The sequence below is a fragment of the Sinohyriopsis cumingii genome, chromosome 14 (genome assembly GCF_028554795.1).
Source record: "Sinohyriopsis cumingii isolate HCF-2022 chromosome 14, ASM2855479v2, whole genome shotgun sequence".
NCBI lineage: Eukaryota > Metazoa > Mollusca > Bivalvia > Unionida > Unionidae > Sinohyriopsis > Sinohyriopsis cumingii.
Genome location: NC_142974.1, coordinates 64894938 through 64913637, shown reverse-complemented (window position 1 = coordinate 64913637; position 18700 = coordinate 64894938). Strand labels below are relative to the sequence as shown.

Genomic DNA, 18700 nt, shown 5'->3' with positions numbered 1-18700 from the left:
AAAACATTGTTGTCCTAATGAAGAATAATACAAGAGAGATCTTATAGAGACTTATAAACCACTATGTAATTAAAAAACTAAAAATTTGTCATATTTTGTTCATGTTTTCATCAATTATTATTTCATGCTGAAAGTTTCTGTTCATGTACATATAAAATGTAGTAATTAGATGAATCAGGAGATTGGTAAAGTGACAAACTTATTAAATAATACATTGATATCAGTCACACTACTAACTTTCATACAATGTGAAAAACTTGTTAAATAATACATTGATATCAGTTACACTACTTACTTTCATACAATGTACACATTTAATTGGTTTATTTTGTGTACATGTTTAAATAAGTGCCATTGGAAAACAACACGCTTTGGCAAATATTAGGTCAAACTGACCTACAAAAAAATGGAGTGTTTTATGTGTCTTGAGTTTGCATTACTTTTTTGACACAATTGGTGACAGTCGAATTTGCCAATGTTTCTTAATGCACTGGTGTGCATAAATTAAGGTAGGTTGATTTCATGGGGGCACAACTGACTCAATAACATACACAAATCTGTTTTTTTAATTATAATTTGTAAATAATTTGTAAAACTGGGTTGGGTGATAGTGTCAGCAACAAAAGCAAGGACAGACAGACAAACCAAAATGGGGGGGGGGGGGCTTATAAACAATTATTTAATATATGGTTTACAGTAAGTTCCATAATCAGTATCATATCATTATGATAAATTCATAATGGGAAACATTGATCATTATGCTGACAGTAATAGAAAAACTATCAAATATATTGGGTGAAAAAATTATGAGAACATAATCACTTTAAATTTTCATGAATATTTATTTCATTTCCATGTAGCTGTTGATACCCATTTCAAATGAAAATTATATGACATCAGTACATGTAACAAATAAATTAATGATGATATTATACTTGCTTCATATTGTAGGTACATGTTTATTCAATACTAACATGTACACATATTTATGACTTTCTTGCAATGAAAATATTCATTATTAACAAATTCCAAACATTGCAAATTTTGCAATGATTGTGAACATATACATACACAAACATACACACGCAAACACATATGTTTGTGCGTGTATTGCAGTGAATTATAAGAGTATCTGTGTGATTTTCATAGGAAACTACCATCACTATACATATTATATTTATTCATCATAATTTTCAAAAAATTATAATAATTTAAAAAATTGTAATATGGATACTAGATGACTTTGAGATTTTTAAAACTATTCATGATTGTACGATCAAGGAAAACCATGCATGCAGATGACAAATTCCCAAAAATTTTCTTCTACCTCCCTGATTACATGACTTTCGATTTTTTTACACTGAACCCTATCTATTCTTTGTCTGGCTTGGCTGTACAGGGTTATGATGGTATCCTTTTTGAAGGAAGAATTGTTCCTGGCAGCATAACCCTTTACATCAGCCCAAACTAACTCGATAGGGTTCAATTCACAGTGCCTGGGAGGTAGACAAAGCACCTCATGACCATGAAGAGATGCAATTTCATCAATTATGTACCTTGGATTAGGCTTGTTGGTCTTTACTAACCCCAAGAGCTCAGCCTTACACATTTCAGGATCATAATGAAATTTGCGTCTATCAAGCCAGGCTTGAACCTCAGCTTTACGGTTTGAGCTACTTGGAGCCTTTGACTGAGGATCAAGCTGGGAATGATAGCTTGCATTGTCCATTACGATGTTTGAGTTCCTGTCCAGTTTTGGGATAAGTGTGTCCCTGAATCATTCAGTAAAACACTCTGCATTCATCTCGTCATGGTAATCACTTTTGTTGGTTTTGGACTCGAATACCAGGCTACAGTCTGGTATGAATCCCATTTGTGATGAACCAGCATCAGCAATTATCAGTCGAGAGCCCTTTCCAGAGGGGACAAAACGTCCATTTGATTTAAAAAATGGCTCAAGGATAGTGGTGGATGCGTGATTTTCTTCCACCCATCCTCCCTTAACTGTATGGTGAGTATTAATCCAAGTCTCATCCAAGTAGACAATATGACAGCCTTGTTCTCTATGTTTCTTAATTTTACGTAAAAAGGCATGGCGCTCTGCAATCACTTCATCACGCTCCACCATGAATTTACGTCCAGTAACATTTCTTCTATATCTGCAAAGAGAAAGACAATATTATATTGAAGAAAAGAAAAGCACAGGTACTATTAAGGTTAGTGAAAGAGAATGTTAGATGGGTACCGATGACTCCATTTTATGAATAGGTAGTAGATACCAATTATTTGTTTAATATGTTAACATTTTTTTTTATATTATGATTGTATAGTTAAAAGATTTGAATATGTCTTTAAAAATTGCCTTGCCATAATTGGCAGTCAAGTTTAATGTTCACATGCAACATTAGTACCAACAGAGTAAATAAATTCACCTAGTTATTCAACATAATATTTAAGTCAGTTACATAAAAACACCCATCTAATAATTGTATTTCAAATGCATTTTATGGTGATTACATAAAATAATTACATTGCCATTTATTTTTTTCTGATGTCATTATTGTTATCTCTCTTTTATCTATGAAACAGTTTTATCGTTGTTAAAAATTGGACGTAATTGTCTCTGTAAATCATTGAACTTCATAGTCTGTATTGTATGATATTCATTAATTTGAATAATACCAGCAATGATGTTATAAAAATCAATGTAAAGTTTGTTAAATACCGAAATCCGTGTCTTCTTAGTACTTTGCGGACAGTTGTCTGTGAGACATCCACACACTTTTCTCTTAGAATGATCTGTATCTTGGTAAGAGTAACTGGTTTTCCTTGCATGTATAGGTCATGGTCTGTTCTGGTTACCAGATCCTCATCAAAATCATCTAGTTTCCTCTTGTACATTTTTTGCCTTTGTTTTTTTTTTTGTTTTTTTTTGGTGCATAGAATCAACTACATTTAGAACTGTTTCATTTTCATCCTCTTTCTTTAGGCGGTACAAGTAGGTTTGGCTTATTCCTAATGCCTATAAAATTGGGGGAAAAAATAAGTAATTATATAATTAGCAAGACTGTTTACATCAACTGGCCACAAGTTCACTTAGTTTATTATTTAGTCTTTTATATGTGATGTGTACTTAACCATAATTCATCAGTTAATTAAGGTTAGCTATCTATAATAATACGAGGTTGTTATTTTTTTAAAAACCTAATTGATATTCCACATATCCTAATGAATGTACTTCATTATATATATATATATATATATATATATATATATATATATATATATATATATATATATATATATATATTGATGATGTTGGATGCAACAAGATCCTAAAATGCTTGGTTTTCCAGTGGAGTAATACTTGGCCCCTTAGTATCTTTTTTCCATTATTTAAGTACTGCATGCAGGTGGACATATTGTGTTTTGAAATTCTAACCATTAGTTATGATGTTTAAGACTATCAATATACATGCGTTTGGATTTAGAGAAAATACTAAAGATGCATAATAATTGGCCATACTAATATTTTTTATTACATCCATTTTCATGCATATTAATGATAGTTTCAGTTACCTTAGATAGGCGTTTCACTGGAAATGCCCGATATTTGATGTGATTTTCTTTTTCCAATTCAAATAGTTCCAGTATTTTCAGAATGACATCTTTATCCTGTAAAATATTGTATATTACATACTTCAATGTAAATCTAATTAAAGATGGTCAATAAAAGTGTATGAAATGTTTTTTTTTTTTAACATAGGACCCTCTTTTCTTTTCATGAATACATATTGAATCAAATATTACGTCATCCACATTATATAAGCAATGTATTTAATTAAATATTTCAATAAGAATTTTAAAATATAGAACTAAATTTGTAAAATCATATGGATAACAATGTTCATCCTTCTGCATCATATAATCATATTTGTATAATGAAAACTTTTGAAATGAAGTTCATCATAGTAAATCATGTCTGTATAATTATCTTGTTTATTAAACTGGTGGATGAATAACTCAATTAAATCTTGTTAGGAACCACTGACATGGTAATTTTCTTAGTATATCACACACCCCTATTTGCCAAACACAAAACTCAAAGCAACACCCATGCTGAGAGTCGAGACAGTAGTAATCTGTAAGGGTGAGTGTTTTAGATCAGTATGTCACACAGGAAGAGCATATATTGACAGATTATGCCAGTTGATTATGTATAAACTTTCAATGAGATCACGATCCACTTTGTATGTATAATTATGTAATGGGTTCTTCTTGATTTTCAGACACGATATCATTCCGTATGACAAAGACAATTAAGAATGAACCTGGCAAACTTTTCAGTCTGTCTATATAGTACTTTCTTATTACTCTCAGCAATATCTCCAGCCCATCTATGCCATGCACTCATCGCAATGCATAGGTAGAGTATTTTTTGTGGTAGCTAAAATTATGACATGAACAATTCTTTCATTCCTAATCTTTTTTTGCCAGACAAAGTTTAGTGTGGTATGCATGTTTGCAAGTGATATACATGCATTATTTTTTTTAAGACTGGAAGAAGTAATGTAATAATAAACAAACACATATATAATTAATTTCAATTGATTAATTATTTTTTATGTAAATCCTATGAACATTGAAAAAAAAAACATTTCTTGTGATACAGCTTGTAAGTGTAATATGATGATGATGATGATGATGATGATGATGATGATGAACATCATTAACATACTCATTCTGAACTGCAACAATACAAAGTGTGTGTAAAAATTGTAATGCTGCGCACTCATGCTGTTATATTTTGTGTCAACATCACCTCCATAAATAAAGAAATATATTACAAATGTATACATTTCGATGACATTATACAATAAAGTTACACATTATGAAACAACTTACTGTGCAGGTTCTCAAATTTAAAGGCACATTTTTTGCCATTTTCGTAGGATTTGTTTTGGTGAAATATGAAAATCTGACAATCTGACAGTAATTATCAGAAGCAGACGACGCAGACGACGTACTATTTACCGTCTATATACATACATGTATAGTCATGCATCCTCACCTTCGCTGAAAATGGACTTGTCCAGGAACTGGAAATTGATCTCGAGCATGGCCATGGTTGATAGTGAAAACTTTCGTTAAGCATGAAATGCGCAAATGGATGACGGTGTTATTGAACCCCTGGTGACAATCAGGTTAGAAATTATAAATCAGTGAATGAAATGAGTAAGTTATGTGGGTTTATGATCTTGTTCATAGTTTTAATTATTGAAATCGGCATGGGGTACAAACAAACGGGTTTGTATTATCAGACTAGTTAGATATTCACGAGTTTGGGCTGGGCGATCTTGACTGGTACACTAACGTTTTATTTTTCGATAGTAGCTAAATAAAGTTCACTCCACAAACCGCAGTCCGCTTTGGCTGTTAGAGAGGGAAATTTTCGACGCGACATTAAATAAACATTACTTTTCTTCCTGCTCTTAACGGTTTTTACACACGTTGCTTTAGCAATATATTTATCTTGACTGGTTCAATGATGTTTTATTTTCCGATAGTCAAAACTTTTGCAGTATGCTTTGGCAATTACATAGGAAAATTAAATAATCATTACTTTTTTTCTGTTATTAATTGCTTATACACATGTTGCTGTAGCAATATCTTTATTTGTTTTTCTAATATGAAATTATACTGTCCATTTCAGATTTCAGGACAGTTGCTGTTTCAATTTTGCACTAAATCCTACTCTGCAAAACATGTTATAATGTTTCTCCGATTTAATAGAAAAGGAAACTTTTATAGGTTTCACAGAATGACTTTCTCCGTTAACAGGACAGCTGACGTTTCAATTACGCAATGAAATCTAACTAGGCAAAACATATTTTCTCATGGTGCTGATTAAAAAAAAACTGTTTAAATAGTTTCACAGATTTACCTTTTCCCTTTAACAACTATAGTAAACACTGCATGCAGAATACATTAATATAATGTACTTATTCATCAAGGCCCTAGTATGTAATCACCATAAAAAATATACATTCTTGTGTCATGTTATGAAGCAATTCGTGGCATCTTATGCAAAACGGGAACAAAAGAATACGATTCTGTCGATATTCACCCTTTTATTTTCGCTTTTAAAATGCTAAAGAATAAGCGTAATCTTTTTTGGTCATTGAGTCCAAGTAATGTACGGAGCGTTAGGTCGTAATTTTTGTAATATGAATAAATACTTATATAATACTTATTCGTTAAGTACTTTTAGAGGACAAAGACCTAAGGTAGAATGCTTTAGAATAAATACAATATTGGCGCACGATTTCGAATAATGGAAAACATTTATAATAAATATTGTCATAACTTATTCACAACAGTATCGGTATAATTCGAGGAAAAGGACCCGAAGGAGGTTGCCATAGAATAATCATACTGTTTGTATACGAGTGCAAGTCATGTAGAGGGACTTAGGATAATTATTAATGCAAACATATTCTCACGTGCCTCCCATGGTATTTATTCCAACATGGAGAAGGTGGACAATTACAATTTAAATAGCTCCTAGACCCCAGTAAGCAATAAGTCAAAACGAAAGGTATAACAGTTTCATAAAATGTATCACATAGTCGGAAATGTTTTCCTACAGTATGTACAGTTTTATATTTTTGATATTACCACACGTTAACATATCACTTTATTTGATTCTGATTGATCCAAATAAGACCATGAAAATTATCATGCGGTATCCTCTTTACTGATTGGCTGCGATCGTAGCAAAACATTTATAACCTCGCCTTCTGGAAGTTTTTGTTTTCATTGAACACTTTTGGCCGCCATTTTTCGATTCGACTCGCGAAATAGAATTGGGGGAAAATGGTCTCGTTTGTTTCAATATGGCCAATTTGCCTCCATAGGAGTTTGTTATGTCATGTATAGCATATCATAACATGAAAAATGACCAAAATCCCTAAGACAAGAACAATAACAACAAGTAAAACTACAAGTACTGCGCAGATGATAGCGGAAGTGGGAATGGGTATGCGGGGGTGGTATATCTGTAGCATGGAATCTACCCTATATACAAGCGTGGTTTAAATGTAAAGTTACAAAAGTAAATAAACTCACCTTTGTTCACAGAAGAATGTATATATCAACCGGTCACCCCAACTAACAGAACTTTATCCAACCACAGCATATTTACTTGACCCAAAAAGAGATTTGTTTACGGTTGATGTACAGTCTAATGTTCCAAATCAAAAATACTGCAAATATCTGGTAACAAATACATTACAGTAAGTATGTGTATTTCTGCGTCCAGTAATCTTCTTTTCATAAAAATATCTCAAAAATGTAATGTTTAGTTGTGATGTGTAATTGTATTTCCTACCGTACGAATAATAAAAGACAGATAAAAATATAAAAGTACCTAATTATTGACTAACAATGACTAGTTCTGCATAATTCACAATATATATATATATATATATATATATATATATATATATATATATATATATATATATATATATATATATATGCTATTAAAGCAAGTACAAGTTCTAACACAATTCGCTAATAAATTCAGTTATGCCTTACGATGCAACATATTAAAGTACACAATCCAACAATCTACATATGTTTATGTTGCATGTTAATAATTCGCTATATGCTACGTTACGTTATGTTGACAATTCAGCTACCAGATTCAATTTCTAAAACGATAACTGTACATAAATATCAATCTTACAACACTTAGCTATTAAAGTGAGACAAAGTCGGGCGAAAATAAGTTACCTCAAGAAGCCCTTATCCGCAAATCCAAACTTTCACTAGATTTCCTTCCTGCCAACTTCTCTACGGTCCACATCTGGCGACGTTCGCACATGAACTGACGGGAAAATGGATGTAGTCTGAACAAACTGCTTATTGAGACTCCGTCCTATATTTGAATCTCTCAGTTTCGATTGGATACGGTCGGATCTCTTTGAAAACTGCCTTGGGTTAATTTAACACTTAACTGTTTCGCTCGGGTTTCCATTCCCCAAAAGCCCAAGATTGCTTCCGCGCTGGTCTTGACATCATAAATGACTGAAAAACAACAAAGGAGTCTCTACCTGGACGACCGGGTGGTAGAATTCTGTTTGAATTTACCATCGTTAATGGTTAACCAACAGATAGGCAGTTTTTTGGTGTATCTAGAATCGGTATAAAGTCGTAATCTTACACAATACGTATTGACATTATCCCGAGTGCTCTTAACTACGAATTAACTACAAGAAAATCCGTTGTTTTCACGTGACGTCACAAAATGTGTGTACTTCCATATCCGCCATTTTGATTCTCTAGCCACGCGAGCCGGCACCTACCAACATTGTTCATCCCACATAATTATGAAGGCATGTCTCATTTTGTGCGCAAGGATATAATATAACATCACACTCTGTTATGCATGTCAACTGCACGAGACCAAATGCGTGACCTTTCCACTTTTTTCTTCAAGTAAAACGTTGAAATTTCAACCATCGTTGTTATTCTTTCATAAACAAATAGATCCATCAATAAACAGACTCATAATCAAATGGATACACAAACAAGTAGAAACATGTAATGATTTTCAACTTAAATGACTGAAATCAATCATCTGATTAAAGTTCAAGTTAAAAAGCCAATTGTTAATATATATTTTCATATTTCTAAAAGTATTTCAAGAATAATGGGTTTGGACATTTGATACAAAGTCATGCTCCGTAACGCAAATGTTTCGTTTTAGACGAAACTTCTTTGAACGGTTATCGCTTACATTCATTATCATCCTAGGTTCATCATCTCCACCACAAATACAATATTTGACCGTACCTATTAAAACTGGTTTGTCAGCGGGCTTTGGCACATGCACGTTTTTGCGAAAAGTATTTGTACATAAAAGTTATGGTATAATACACGTGCTATGAAATTATATTTCCGTAACTGTTATTGTATCTCGAAGATCATTGTCCGAAATGACTCTTTCAAGGTGACAAGCTTAAGGATATCACACAAAATACATTTAAAAAAAAAAAAAAAAAGACAATATTGTCCGTTTGTAAAAAAAAAAACTACATTTCTATTTGATAGCAATAAGCACGATTATGGTTTAACTCCACTCTTCTGTCTTTTGATATAAGCCATGTAACTTATTTATTGATTTATTTTTTGTGCTATAGGGGCACATACTTTCAAGTATAATCTATGTATCGTTTCGATTAAGTAAATATCCTAATCGACTATTAAGCCAGTGTATAATCATGAATATACGTGATGACTGGCGTTGATAAAGGTTTGTTAGGGACTCAAAATGGCGGCGAAAGGTACGCACTCGTTGCATTGTAGGTATTTGCGTACACAATCGTGACGTCTGTGAAAACATCCCATATGTACATACACGAACCATGAAGCATCAGCAAATGTTCCCCACAACGTGACACATATCGTTATTTATGGAGTACAGGTTGAGGACAAGGACCTAAGAAAGGTTGCTTTAGAACAGAACTAAGTTTGGCGCATTATGTTGAACCATGGAGAACATTTGTGACACATATATACATACTTTGCCATAGGATTACAATAATTAGAGGACAATGAGCTTTCTATAGAATAAGCATACTGACTGACTGCGAGTCCATGTCATGTACAGTGGCCTAGGATGATTGTTAATATTAATGCATGCTTCATCATTTATTAGAGGTGAAGGAGAAGACTTAATGTAAGATACTTAATTAGAGGCCTAACGCTTTCTAAAAGTCCTAGGCAGATACAAAACCTAGAATAGAAATTAATAGATATAGATGCGTATTCATCAATTTTAGATGAAGGACAAGGACATACGGCTGGCCGCTTGGAGCACGTCTAAGATTGGCTGATTCTGTCTAATCATGGAAAACATTTGTGATTCATATATACAAACGGAGGACAAGCACTAAAGGTAGGATGCTATAATATAGATACGACGCTTTAAAAAGCGTCCAAGTCAAGTACCGTTACCTAGGAGTCAGGTATACGGCCGTAAGCTGACCATGAATAGAAATATATGCTTATTCATTAGGTACAAATAGACGAAAATGATATGTGGTAGGATGCTGTACTGCAGTTACAATGCTTTTTAAAGAGTCCTAGCTATGTACATTGATATAGGAGTAATATTAATAGAAGTATATGGTTGTTCATTCAGTATTGATAGAGAAAAAGGACCTCACGTTAGCTGCTTCAGAATGGACCTAACGTTGGCGCATCATTTCGAGCCATGAGGAGCATTAATGATAGAAACATATATGACTTTTTTCTGCGAATTCATCGTTTTGTTTCGATGATAAGGATCTGATATATGATACTATGCTGGGCAGAGCTTTTTGAAGAGTCCTAATGGATCAAGCAGAAATATTAATAGAAATGTTCATTCAGTACCGATGCAGGACAGGGACATTTGGTAGGCCTAACATGGGTGCAGCATTTCGAGTTACGGAAAGCATTTGTGATGCAAACATACATAACTTCTTTGCCATTTTATCAGTATATTTAGAGGACAAGGCCCTGTGGTAGGTTGCTGAATTTGAGTTTAAGTCCTGTATAGGGACATAGGTTAATCATTAATAGAAATACATGCGATTCATCGTTTACCTTCGATATAATTTATGATATAGATTTATACATAGCTTCTTTGCGATAGTATCAGAATATTCAAAGGACAAGGACCTGAGAAAACTGGCATAGTATAAGCATAATGTTGTGTATGAGTTCAAGACATGTTAAGTGACCTAGGGTAATTATTAACAGAAATAAATACTTACTCACTAATGTAAATTCATAATTGTAAGTGCTTGATACTCCCTGGCTAGTGTCATATGAAAAGTGACATTAAACAGACTATATATACTGATCTACAGTTGCAGACTTCATCCATAAAAAGGATTATAAACAAAATATGCTAATAAACATATCAATTGAACGAAAATAACATTGATAGCGCATACAAAGTAACGTATCATGGTTAGGAAAGTTCATCGACCAGCATTGACAACAATATTTGGAAGCTGTTTGCACCTCGACGACCTTAATAAGTTCCTCAGCATCTTTATAACTTCTCACAAATCCAGGAAAAAAATACCCGTTCTTTCATAAAATAGGTTGTAATATGAATGATATATAACTATGGCCACTTCCAACAAGTAACAGTAAGAACTGAAGATTTTAAGCCTCTAGCGGACGTTCATGAACAGAAGAAGTAATGCTTATTATTTATGTCGCGTCAAAATTTTCTCTATCTAAAAGCCGAAACAGAATGCAGTGATGCGGAATAAAATTTATGTTGCGAGAATCGGAAAATAAAACTAGTGTACCAGTCTAGATCACCCAGCCCAAACTCATGAATAGTCAGACCTACTCTGGCTTCCCGTCTATGTAGACCTACCGTCTCACGCAGCCAGACATTATTCTGTTTAATCCATTGTGAACGGATCAGTGCATTGTGTGGACATTGGCGAGAGCAGACGTAGGGAAGTTGGATACACTAGACTGTGCTCCGAGTGCCACAATTGCACGCTCGTTAAAAGGGCGAAAATTACAGCAAGTACCCTAAATGTCAGCAGACAGGGCATAACCCCAAGGAGTGCACAAACCAGCAGGCACAAACAACAACAACAACACAAGACACTTGGTAAAGACAGATTCGTTAGTGACGATAGCAGTTATCTTCTTGTCCAGCGGCTTAATTACCTACCGGATGTAGTAAATACAGAATATGAATGGGAGATAACTAGGTTACCGAAAGGTCCATATATATATGTATATATATGTATATACATGTATATACATATATATATATATATATATATATATATATATATATATATATATATATATATATATATCAGAACGATAAAACTTATAGTCGTGATGTAAGCGATGTAAATGAACGCGCAGCTTATAAACGTTGGCTCGAGGCATCTTATTAAGGAAACCCGTCCCCGTATTCACATTTTTCTTTGCAAAAAATGCCTATGTTTTATTTAATACGTTCCAGATAAATGTCGAAGAAAGATGCCAAAACGTTATATCATTGTATGTATAGTTTGTAAGACTTTGGCCGAAATACCCCATTTCTTGGTTTAAAACACCACAGCCTAGCGTGCAGAATGGCGTTTGCACGTTCAGGAATACGCCCATAGACATGATAGGAAATTCAGCCAAGATAAATCTCTCTATAACAGTGACATTACTTTCTGCAACTAACGGCTCAAACCACTTGAAGGCAGGAGGAGCTACAAACTTCAGTTCGTAAATTCATTGAAACTGATAAGACAAAGCTTTTATGTCATGTTTGTAAGTACGAAAAGATGAAACAAATTTCAAACAAAATATGCAAACTTCATTCAGAATTTCCTGTTGAGAATTAAAATAAAACAAATAAGAAGAAAAGACATAGTGATTGCTGATCCTGACGGTTTTGATGTTAAAGATAACACTTGTACAGCGTCATAAAAGCGTTATATATTATCTTTGCAAAAATGAGACTGTTTTACAAACTATTGTGATCAATAGATAAACTTTCTATTTGTTTCTTTTTCTCTAAATTTTCGAGATCAGATAATAATTAAGACTATGTTCGTGAGCAACATTTTAGCTAGAACGTTTTTCTACCCACGTAACCAATGAACAGCCTGAGAGTCATGTTGTTAAAAAGTTATGTTTTAAAAGGTGAGACAAAACTGAAAGCAGTACTAACTGTGATTCAAAAATACACAATATAAACAAGTTGCTCATGACAAGTTCATGTCGATAAAAATAAATATTAATAATATGATTTATGAACATTTAAGTCTAGGTGGGATTTTGTGATCTAAACAACCATTTCTTAATGTCTCTCTTTGTGCGACCACTTCAAATGATTCGGTCTTTTCCGCCAAATGTATAGTAATTTGACTTTGAAATAAAGTTATAGTCACTACAATAAATTTATTAGCATAGTCGTGTTTACTTATGTAACTAGAAATCTGTATAACAATTAGCAAGAACTTCTTGCCTCCTACATTGAATGTTCTGACATCGGAAGTACTATGATGTTTAGCTAAAATTACGATCAAGACAAGTACGGATTAGCAAACGGTTCACCTGATGTCCATTACTCGTCATAGCCACTCTCCAATCCGAGCCATCAGTTTCTTCTGTATCATATACGTTATCGAGTTTTGACTGATATCTACACTTTGAACATGTTCCAAATAGAATTTTACAAAAAGGTGGATAGAAATATCATCAAGTTGTATAAGAAAACCTATGCAATTAAGGGAATATTCAGAAAGCAATGTATGCATTACACAGTTTGTCACTTGTTTAGTATCAATAGTTTTTAATATTTGTATGATTTTCTGATATTTCTATTCAAGCCATCAAACATCTAGGCAGTTGTGGACATAATGAATGAAGTGAAATTATAGAATAAGAAGTAAATGAAGTCGATTTATAATGAAAATGTCTCACTGGTAGAAAGAAAATTTGTTAAGATTATGAATGCTTTATCAAGGCCAATACTTCTTTAAATATGTAACCTTTTATGTGACACGTTTCTGTTTTTCAAAGCAATTTTCCACAAAATCTATTTTCATTTCTGCAAAAGACTGTAATGTTCACACAAACTTTTGTAAAATTTAATCCTGGACATTAAACCCTCTGTAAGCAGCAGAGGACTCTTCAGGATCGCAACAAGTGGTTAATTTACTGAGCTCCATGCTGCAGAAGTAAAGGAAACAAGTTCACATGGTGTTGACCCTAACAACAACTTTACTGTATGACGGCTATTATCTGTTGCAAATGAGCTTGATACGTTCATGGTACTCTGGGGAATTCGATAATCTATTCTGTTGTATCGAAAATAACTTTAATTGCTATACATTGTGCCGTAAAATCAGATGTGGTAAGGAAATGAATGAGATTTTGTGATATGGAAATGATAAATGCACGTCATTATTTGTCCATAAACAGAAGCCAAGCATGAAAAATATTTTTCACAATATATTCAGACACTGAAAACAATTTTTAAAGTTACAAATATTGTCGTATATTTAATGAGCTTCATTAATGTCATAAAGTCTGATCTTGCACCGACACCACAACCACAATCTAGTAAAAATAATTTATGCTGAATGCTGCAGGACCAAGTGTGCTAAAACATCATGTAGGTCTCTAACCGAAAATAGAAGCGTACAGCCGGATTATCATTTCCAAAATTCAGCACTGAACATAGTATGTTTGTCTATGCCGTAATACCTTTGGTTTCCTGCCAATCGTCAGTCAATATTAAGTTAAAACGGTTCTACATTCCTCCCATTGAAGTATCACTTCCTGATGATCGTTTTCCTGCAAGAACTCGGTATCAAATTCTTATTTGCAAACTTGCCTCAAACGTTCTTTTCCTACCATCACTTACTCGTGCTCTGTTTTTCCTTCCTAGCCCTGATACTGACTCTGTTTTCGTCCATGGAAAGGGAAAGTATTCTTCGTGGTATGGGTTTTCTAACTGAAGGCTGAGATATGAAAGGTTCGTGTTAAAAATCTAAGCAATTTTTAATACGTGTTGATAAAGACCATCTTAAACAAAACAATTTAATTACTGAAGAAGTGCTTAGAAATTAGTATGACAATTATTTATTTGAAAGTTATAACAGCTTTAAGGCTTATACACTTACACACAAACATGCGCATATAATACAATATCGCATATCCTCTTGTTCTATAATAGCCTGAGAATATCATGTTTGATAAGTCTTGTATAGTAACCATGTTTTTCTGCTGCAAAATTAAAATATTTCCATGGGTCAGTTTCTTCATTTTTCTTGCACACTATTATCAAACCATTGGACTCGTTCTAGGTACATACAGTATTACATAGGTTAGATGTTCTATTAGTTGCTATGTCAATGAATCTGTCACCAGAATTATCATGTGGTTTCACGGTTGTACAATAGGAATGATGTGCCCTCGTTGCAGATCGTAAGGGGCAACTTTGTGTAGGCAACCCGTTTGCGGCGGGTCGCGCCCCGTCCTATTAGTTGAGTAGAAGAGAGGCTCAGGGCATTTTATAATAGGAGACTCAATGGATGCAACCCGAATACCGTGGGTCGCGTCCCTTGCTGCTGGAGAAGGAAATCATGGTAGTTAAGCAAAAGAGAGGCTCCATTTTGCAATTCCTTTGCAACAAATTACTTTTGCCTCAACTTCAACTAGACGGGTGAACAGAAGGGCCTGGCCATATCTACCGACTTATCATACCATTTTGCAGGTTAAAGATTCAGTTTCGTTGCTTTGTATAGTATTTAAAAGTTATGTCAGTGATTGAAACAATGTAGTGTTATCCTTATGAGGTCGGTGGCAAGGGTCAATTGAATAAAGTATGTTCTTTGCTCTAGGATGCAAATTTGTGTAGTTCTGACATAGGAAATGCATCACATCAGCAGACGTCTCTCTCCGTTTGTTGAGATCTGTGGTGGTTTGAGAGCATAGTGACGAATATTTGTAGTATGCCGCTATTGGACCAACCAAAACTGCAATTAATAGCGTGACACCCGGTGTCAAGAGGACCAATAATAATTCAACCAGCAAGTCAGATGGGGAAACTTGTTCAAACTACTAATAGCGTTGTCGTTTTTGTGATAGCGGAGGCTCTTCAGTGCATGAAAGGAGAACCAAGAAATGTGACACACAACCCTACCCTAAAAAGAAATAAAACTTTGGGGTCAACTACTTGTAGAAAACAGCTGTACGCTCACTTTGGCAATCCGATTTGCTCTAACGATCTTCACTCGACTGTTTTCAACTGTGAATGTCCATATACAGAGTTCAGATATTCTATAAATCAGCAAAGGTAAAACTACCAATAACGCTTTTCGGGCAATGCACGTCATTTTATTATATTGAGATTTTGTTACGGATATGACTTTTCAAGGTAAAATTCTCCGAATCAGACATTACGACTGAAGATATATGTGCAAACAGTGAAAGATGATTGACCTTTTGAAGTGAGTTCCAGTTTGGATTTTTCATGCTGGTGTATACGTCGATGAAATTAACTTCTTGCTTCGATATGTCGGTGACCCAGTTTTGACGTAGCGGGTGAATGCGTTAAAAGGGAAAAACATCCCTTGACTTGCTGGCAAGATGTGTTTTGTCTTTTTCTCTGCCTTATTTACTGTGCCTGGTATAAATCTGCAAATACATCTACCTGTCTTTTCATATTATGAGCTGATTGTACGTATATGTCAGCATCGCTGTTATGACCAATGTTTTCAAACGCAGACTAGTTACGTTTTCAAGTGCAGGGGATGCATTGTTTGTGTGTAATGGACAAACACGGTCTTTAAAGGGTGAAATCCAACCGATGTATATACCAAAATGCATTGTCCTATGTTTATTTTCTTAGGTTATAAACATAACAGTGTTTATTATGTGTGTAGAGAATGACGACCCTAAACCCTAAGTTGAAGTGGACTGGTCAACATTTTACTTCCCTGATATGTCAAAATATCGACGTTTGCGGGTTTGAGATTGCATAATTGGCGGACATATGCCCTCTAATTGATTGGTTCATTTAGATCTTTCACGTAGCTGATCATTTTTAAGGTCATATTTCCAATCATTTTCCACTGCCTCTGCAAGGCATACTATTCCCATTTATTACGACAGTTTTTGTATATTTAATTTATAGTATGTTTGACCTTTATCCGTTATTGAGGGTAGATTTCTGGCCTGTCTGAATTTTCTCATTTTCTTTTCTTCAAAATATTACTTCTAACTGAGTTAAAGGTTTAACCTTCTTTACTAACGTAGAATGTTCAGTAAGCGAACTAATTTACAATTAAATGGAAATTTCATTTTCAAAATGACCCACATCAAGCATTTATTGGTGTTTAAGGTAAAGTGTAATTAATGTATATAGGATGAGGTAAACAATTATTCATTCATATTTTGTTTAAGCTCTGTTTGTGGAATCTTTTTTGTGTTCGGATATAATTTGAGATGAACCAATTATTGAAATTATTGATTGAAATTACAAAGTGCTCATTAATGTTTTGCACTGAAGCACGATATTTTGGAGTTTTGGGAAGCCATTCAAAGACATTCTGGATTTTATAAGTGTGATACATCATGGCCATAGGTAAATCCGAGGCGAACGCTCTAACAACTTAAGCCACCGGTCCGCTTCGGTGGCTTAAGATGTTAGAGCGTTCGCCTCGGATGTAGAGGTCGCAGGTTCGATCCCCGGCAGAGTCATACCAAAGACTCATAAAATTGGTACTAGCGATCATCATTAAAAGGTTAGTGTTAGGACTCGTCAGTCTGGGGACAAGATAATGTGACTGGGTGGGACATGACGACACCCGTCTGCGGCATAACAGTGCTGCACATCATTATAAATTGCCACACTGTTGACATCGTAGCGATATGACTCAAATTGTTTACGCTAAAGTCCAAACCACACACACACACACACACACACACACACTCATCCGCAGGGCTCATTTTTTCGAAAATAAACTCATGATCCGCACCACATAAAAGAACAATTATTTTCCAATTAGTATTATCCACTGATTTGATATTTAAACATTAAAGCTCGATTATAAAATAAACTTGTTGACATAGTGTTTGATTTATTTTGTAGTTTATCTTACAAAATGCGATCATTCCATCTTATAGCACTTACGTACATTTTACCGTATTTCCTTCTTTTAAAAAGCATGGACCTATAACAAAATAGCGTAATACAGTTAAATGTGCACTTCCGTGTAATGAGAGAATGAATGCTTTGAATGTACGGCCTCGGTCGGATTCCAAACCCATGAGGTAGAGAACTACCAGAATTGTATCCCGAATAGATGCTTCGATCTTGTTCATGACTGAAATAATTCAAGATCTTTTAAGACTGATCAAAATTAGATCATAAATACGATATTCAGAGTTGTAACACACTCAGTCAATCGGATTCAATATTATACCATCTTTATGCGTAGATCGAGCTCATTATCTAACCTTGACAAGATCTTGATAATATAAGCCAGTATTTCAAGTCTGACAAAAAGTTTCGGGAATGGCAACAATCTCAAGCAATTACATTTTGCAGCTCAATATACTGTAATCAACTTTAGCCTAAGAGTTAGCTCTGCACCATCTGCAAAAGTTACACGGAAAAAGTGCAAAACACCAGAACATATGGAAACATTCGCAGCCGCATCTGTGTAGACACAAATAGAAGAAACAGCTACAAAACCGCTTCAAGAACTAAACAATAAACAAGAAAGGAAACAGTGTAGCTAATCTTGCAAAAATAACAGCTACACGAAAACAACAGGAGAAAGACATTCGGTACCCGCAGCGAATGAAGAAAAACAAAATATGTGGCTGGAGCTACAACAAATAAATCGAAGATGTACACTTCAGGGACGTGCGCCTCCACCTGAAAAAAATACACGGAATAAACGTCCATAAGCACCAGAACAACGTCCAGCTCATGCACCCAAAAGCGAAGAGTTAATTTCACTTCCAACAGAGCAACGTCCACAATGAAGACGTTTACTCAGCACAATATTTACAGATGATTCCAACTTTGTTTTGTTTGACAAAATAGGAAGCAGAATGGGAACAATTGGCAACGTGCTTAGATCAGCAACCT

At 34.3% G+C, this 18700-nt stretch overlaps 1 pseudogene; it reads right to left on the bottom strand.

Moving 5' to 3' along the window:
* Positions 1-1276: 1276 nt before the first annotated feature.
* On the bottom strand, positions 1277-8336 carry LOC149784019 (uncharacterized; annotated as a pseudogene).
* Between the last annotated feature and the right edge of the window lie 10364 nt (positions 8337-18700).